General features: G+C 44.4%; 1 pseudogene across 1 annotated transcript; it reads right to left on the bottom strand.

Moving 5' to 3' along the window:
• Nucleotides 1-1233: 1233 nt before the first annotated feature.
• LOC310778297 (proliferating cell nuclear antigen pseudogene) lies at nucleotides 1234-2019 on the bottom strand (annotated as a pseudogene). Its single transcript has one exon. The product of its transcript is annotated as a proliferating cell nuclear antigen pseudogene (transcript).
• Nucleotides 2020-7211: the final 5192 nt, after the last annotated feature.

Raw genomic sequence — 7211 nt, 5'->3', positions numbered from 1 at the left:
TCAGCACCAGTCGCTGCTTTCTTCTCTCCCATTCACACGGACTGACATGGACTCACTTGGAGCAGCAACACGAGAGTGTAGTGTAATGACTCCTACATGGGGCTAAGAAGAACGTTGCTTTCAAACTATAATCAATTACACGTTACTTACTTATAGGTGCTGTGAAGTATTTTAAACGTCTATCTGTCATTGTCAAACCAATTGTGATCGCTTGGCATTGATAAACAAATGAGACTAAGGGTCGAGATGATTAGCATCTTCTATCTAACGCGAGCGCTATTGTTCGTGTATATTGAAAGTGTTTCTCTGATCTATTATCAAAAGTACTTTGGCTACGTCAGTCTAATAACCCTAAACCCCATTTCCCACAATCAAAGACCGCCGACGGCCCCTACAAACTAAAATGTTGACGTTTTGTTTGGGCTGAGGTTAGCATTAGCATTGATGACCATGATAGCTTAGTGAAGGCCTGAGAGTAGCTCTGGCTCAGATTGCCCCCCCGCGTTGATCCACGCTGCCTCTCGCTGTCGGATCGTGGGGCCCATTGGTGCCCCGCCCCCCCGCTCGAGTGAAATCACTTCTTCTTCTTCTTTTTGACCACTTTTAGCATTTATTTGGGTTTTGAATTCATGAATACAAAAACAATGGGGGTGGGTCAACAGTATGAGACCACAGGAAGTATAACAGGTGCGTATCTACATTAGTAGGAAAGGGTTACTTGAAATTTGCGTTCGCAGAAAAAAAGAGCTAAAAATCATAATAAAAGTGCTGAACTTTCCTCTGGTGGCCACACACCGACTGTGCCATTCTGAAAGCTATTCAGAGCAAAGCTGCAGAAACTTAACCCCATTGATACCTGATGCAGCATTTGCGTGTATATCCCTCATTTGTGTGTGTGTATCCCTTTAAGACCGCGAACCGCGTCACGCGGTTCGCGGTCTTAAAGGGATACACACACACAAATGCTGCATCAGGTATCAATGGGTTAATTGCATAACAAAATTTGCTACAACTGCAACATTCAAAATGGTGACATTAGTCTGGATAGAGAGGATGACACTGCGACGCCCACTGTGGAACGTTTGCTCTCAGATGGAAAGAGATCAGATGAAACCACAGAGAAAGTGAGTCAGTTGACCGTGATGACATCTCTGCAGCCCTTTCTTCACCCAAGATAAGTCCCCCTCGCCTGCTTTTCCTCCTCTCTCTTTTTCGATCGTTGGAAACCGGAATTTAAGAAGCGTCCTCGTCGATCTTGGGCGCCAAGTAGTATTTGACGTGTCCCATATCGGCAATCTTGTACTCCACCACCAGGGGGTTATCTGCAGACATGCTGAGGATGACGGTCTTGGACAGCGGCGTGGCCTTGGTGAAGAGGTTCAGGTAGTTGAGTGCAAAGATCAGCTGGACGGGCTCAGTCATCTCAATAGTCACTGCCTCTTCCTCCTCTTTGTGTACATTGCTGGTCTGAGACAGCTTGATGTTTCCGGTTCCCAGCTCTCCAGTGGCAGAGAACCTGACTCCGTCCTTGGCACAGGAGATCATGACAACATCTCCAATCTGGGCCAGGTCACGGCAGATACGGGCAAACTCCCCCGAGGGCATTTTCACCACACAGCTGTACTCCCTCTCTGGAATACCCAGCTGCTCCACATCCAGGTCCATTAACTTCATCTCATAATCGGAGACTTTCTCCTGGTTGAGTGTCTCGAACACGAGGGCGAGTGTGTCTGGATTGTCCTCTGCGCTGAGGGTGACGATATCTTCGTTTCCGGCACACCTCAAGATCTTCGACATGGTGCCGACGTTGACTCCCATGGTGAGGTCTCTGTCGCAGCGGTAGGAGGTGAAGCCGTCGCTCCGGAGCGTGAGCTGGACGAGAGAGACGTGAGAGGAGTCCATGCTCTGCAGAGAGATCCCGGACGAGCTGACGTCCCAACACGCCTCTGTGATCAGGTCTTTCAAGGCCTCCAGCACTTTCTTCAGGATGGAGCCCTGGACCAAGCGAGCCTCAAACATGGTGGCGGGTTTTTGTCTCTGTCGATTCAAAGATGAGAAATAAAAAGACCTCTGGTCGTGTCTCGTCCCCGAAAATAGAGGCTTCTGCGGGCAGTTGGAAGATATCGCCGAAGCAGGAGAGGCTCCTTTAAAAGGTGCGGTCTTTGTATTGTAAGCTGGGCAAAGTGCGACACAGCTCACTGCAGAGAAAAGAGGTCATGACAGTGAGTGACATCACTGATGACATCACAACTGCCTGAGTGGCATCACAGTTGGGCAATTGCAAATGCATTCAACACACACACACACACACAACTGCCCGAGTGACATCATTTCCGTCACACACAAATCATGACTGACATCACCCAGACAGACACCACTTAGCCCATCTTACAAGAAGATGTATGACCATGCACAATTAATTGTTTTATTTCATTCACGAAATTCCTACCAAATGTTATAGGTATCAAGTAAATGAATGACAGCATATGGATGGAGTCCTTCCTAGTAATTGCTAATATAACAATGGAGAAGAGTGTCTGAAGGAGTGTGTGGAGCACAGGCTGTACTCTGACACAGGAGGCCAGGCTGTACTCTGTCTGACACAGGAGGCTCAGGCTGTACTCTGACTGACACAGGAGGACCAGGCTGTACTCTGACTGACACAGGAGGACCAGGCTGTACTCTGACTGACACAGGAGGACCAGGCTGTACTCTGACACAGGAGGACCAGGCTGTACTCTGACACAGGAGGACCAGGCTGTACTCTGACACAGGAGGACCAGGCTGTACTCTGACACAGGAGGACCAGGCTGTACTCTGACACAGGAGGACCAGGCTGTACTCTGACACAGGAGGACCAGGCTGTACTCTGACACAGGAGGACCAGGCTGTACTCTGACACAGGAGGACCAGGCTGTACTCTGACACAGGAGGACGAGGCTGTACTCTGACACAGGAGGACCAGGCTGTACTCTGACACAGGAGGACCAGGCTGTACTCTGACACAGGAGGACCAGGCTGTACTCTGTCTGACACAGGAGCACAGGCTGTACTCTGACACAGGAGGCTCAGGCTGTACTCTGTCTGACACAGGAGCACAGGCTGTACTCTGACACAGGAGGACCAGGCTGTACTCTGACACAGGAGGCCAGGCTGTACTCTGACACAGGAGGCCAGGCTGTACTCTGTCTGACACAGGAGGCCAGGCTGTACTCTGACACAGGAGACAGGCCTTTGTGAGACATAATAATCCTGATTATTTCAACAACATCAGTTGGCGCACATGACCTCGAGCAGACCCCACGACCTGACTGACAGGCTCCAGCAAATCTCTATCCATCAAGTCAAGCAAAATATTTTCTCTGCCCAATCACGGGGGCACATTGCTTCCTGCCCTGGACACAGTGTCACCCAATGGCTCCTGGTTTTCCATAACCTTGCTTCCTGTTTTACAGGCCTATTTCCTCCTTCTTCTTCTTCTTCTTCTTTTTTTTTGGTGATCATGACTAAGTTCACACATGAAGCACACCACCCACTAACTGCAGTAGTGCTGCTACTTATGTTATGTGGTCCTGAATATTGTTGTCAGGATGGAAGACAGAGCAGAGGACATGAATGTAACTGTAGCTTTGGGAATTTGACCGATCCCTTTCTAACCAACTGACGGCTCATCTGTGGCGCGGAGAGAGAAAGCACGATAAAGAGGGATCAGGATTTACGGCTGACTCATCACGGGGTAAAACAAGTACGCTGTGCAACTGCTCCGTCATAAATATCACTACAACACCACGCGCTGTCAACTGCTGCATGCTGTGCTGAGGAGGCTCATCTGATATAGACCCTTCTCACGGTGGGGGCCATTTTGTGTCGAAAAGGCAGGGTAAACACTAGGGGTGTCACGATATTTCGTCGCACGATATATCGCGATATCGAAACGTCACGATATCGATATGGTCAGAAAAAAATGATATCGTAAAAAAAAAAAAAAAAAAAAAAAAATGTTTTTTTGCTCCTGAATAATAATAGAACAAATTTAGCAGAATCAACACGCATGAGTGAGGGGGTAGACTACTACTGGCATGGCAAAACAGCTCAAGGGGTACATAAGATTACATAAGTTTAGGGACCATTGAGCATGAGTTATTTAAGAAATAGATTGTATACTTTATTTGTCTTTCACCATGCAACAAACATTTAGTTTGTGACAGTGTGACACATTCTATTGCAAGAGAAGCATTATCTTCCATGTTGTTTTCTAGTTATTATAATAACAATTTCCAAAAACAGCATTTGTTTTGTATTTTGTGTATTTCAAATGAAAGACTATTTTTCCAGTATTTTCCCAGGGCTCCCTTGAAAAGAGGTTTCGATTTCAACGGGACTCACATGGTTAAATAAATGATAAATAAATACATAAAAATTATTTACTTTTGTTAAAAAAAATATTGTTAAAATATCGTATCGTATTGTTATCGTGAACCCAATATCGTGTATCGTATCGTGAAATTAGTGTATCGTGACACCCCTAGTAAACACAGGTGCAAGCAAAACACTAATGAGGGTTTCAAACTTCCATGATTGGAATTTGGAAAGCATCGTTAGTGTTTCGCTTGCACCTGTGTTTATTCTGCCTTTTCGACCCAAAATGGCCACCGTGAAAAGGGTCTATTGGGAATGAGACGTACTCCTAAAATGATGATAAAGCACTAGAAGGAAATCATAGGAGGAGAATGCTAGCTAGTGTTATACAACCGTTTTCCCCACTGTGTTTAATGGTTTAAATATCTTGTCTCAAAGTTTCATGACAACTCAAATCACCATGTAATTACAATGATTTTCCACATGGGGGTTCCTCTTTAAGATTTCACAAGAAGCTTTAGTCTTTAATAATGTTGCAACTAGTTGCTTTAAAAGTGTCTTTTTTTATCTCCTTTATTAGGGCATCGGAGGCGGAGAGAGAGCTATGAATAGACTTACTACGGGCCGGCAGCTGAAGTGTCCCCATATTATAAATCAATGACGGTTTGTAATTCTCTTCATTTAAACAAAGGGCAAAGGAATAAAAAGCCATTAAGATGACATGTGAATTGGCAAACAAACTGTTTAATTTGTGTCTGCCGGGTGAGGGGGGCTCTTCTCCCGTGGGCGGGGGGGCAGCCCCAAATTTACATCTGATTGGAGTTTAATGGCCCATGGCTGCTTTAGCGCCCGGTCACTATGGCGACCAAGCTTTTCTCAAGATTTCCAACAGACTAAAATGTCCTTTTTTTGTCCATTTGAAATGTGTCATGCGAGCCAAATGGGGGCCGGGCCTCGTATGTATCAATTTGTTTCTGTTTGCGGGGCCCGCACTAGCCCCACACTAGCCCTGCAATGAATATATGGGCCATTGAGTCCCGGAGCACAATGGCCACAGCTGATGCGGTTGCCACAGAGACACGCCCACACAATGGCTCGGAATGATGACATATGGTCCAAACCTGCCCAGTCTGCAGGACCCCCAATAGGCCGAGTGCATTGACGGACAAAAACCCCGAGTTAGCCATTTATCCGTGCCTACTCATTTCATGGTAAAATAAACTTTTTATCAAGTTTCCACACAGCCCCCGTGCACAAGAAGTAAACGGCTGGTGAAAAAGCCACCATGTAAAGTGGGGGGAAATTCATCATGAAGTGATTAACAAAGGCTTCTTTACCACCTGCTCCTACATTAATACTACGCACATTAAAGGCCTCTCTTTTTGTTGAAGGTGGAAGAGGAGAGATGCTTTAACTTAAAGAAGCATATGTCCACATTTCAACATCTGTTGACCCAAAAGACTTCATATCACTTTTTATGTCGCTGACCTGCAGGATTCATTGATGCGAGCTAAGTCCATTAAAAGAAAAACTTTTATTTTGGCTCATGCACTATCCCCCCCCCCCACCACCACTCCCGAATTAAGTTTAAAATTAGATTAAGATTTTTTTTTTATTGTCAGATGCAGAATTCAGAACATGTGGAATTTATATTTGGAAATGCAAAGCTTGTGTACTTGTTAGTTACAAAGTAAATATAACATTTTCAAATATAAATTTTGATTTTCAAGAGCTGTAGGCCTACATGCAAATTCATCAGCTACATGGATTAAAAATTCAAATTAAATCCAACATTTGTTGTTTGGACTGTCAATCAGTTTTATGGCATGGCTGACCACAGATTTTGGGCTGAAGATTTTGCTGAAAACATTTAGAGATTAATTTTATGATGTAAATATCTAATGATAAAGTACAATTTACAGTACATTAGGTTTTTGCAATATAACATTTAATGATACATGCTTTATCATGGCAAGTAAGGCAAATTGAATTGTGTTGTGAAAATTTAATTTAATTAGAATTTTGGATTGACTAATGCAAATCAGCAAACTGCTTTTGTTGGGATTTCTCTTGTTGAAAAGGGTCTTTGAATCTTCCTTGCGCATATTGAAGTGTTTGCTTGCCAAATTAACAAAATGTAAATAATGCTCTCAAATAGTGATTCTACAAAGATGATAATTAGCACTGAGTAATCATTGAATTCACAATGGGTTTTTAGGGACCCTCCCCCCCTTCCCAAGAGAATAGGAGCTTGGGTGGAAAAGGCTTAATTCCTTTAGGAGAGATAAGCAGTGTGTGAATAAGACATTTAAGAGTTGGCCTGTTCCATTACTCACCATTGAGATATGTGATGATGTCATGTACGGTGGTGGTGGTGGGGGCGGGTGGTCCATATGGGGTAAAGCCTTGACTTGAGGAAAATAACATGAGAGATGTGTGTACTGTAGCAGTGGCAGATGCACTACTTTGAATACAGAATGAATGTGGGAACCAGGAAGTAGTTCTTCTATTTTCAATAGAGAGGCCAAGTGAACGTCACTTCCTGCTTCAGCACTGTACCAGAGATTTTCTTCCGCAATTTATTTTCCCATAGACATTTCGTAAAATGCGTATAAAAATAGTTTTACTTGGTCAAACCAAAAGGTTCAGCTAGAATTAGGCCATGTTCACATTACAGGCAAATCCGATTTGCTGCTAAAGGCATTAATCATCATTATCTTGATTGGTTTCCCAAATCTGATTTGTGGCAGTGTGGACACACTCCCAAATCTGATTTGGGAGTGTGTCCACACTGCCACAAATCTGATTTGGGCAAGTGTTCAAGTCGGATCTGTGTGTCCAGATACAATGAG

Source organism: Poromitra crassiceps (genome assembly GCF_964638095.1).
Source record: "Poromitra crassiceps genome assembly, chromosome: 6".
Lineage (NCBI taxonomy): Eukaryota > Metazoa > Chordata > Actinopteri > Beryciformes > Melamphaidae > Poromitra > Poromitra crassiceps.
Note: the sequence above shows the minus strand (reverse complement) of the source record. Positions and strands in the feature narration are given on the sequence as shown.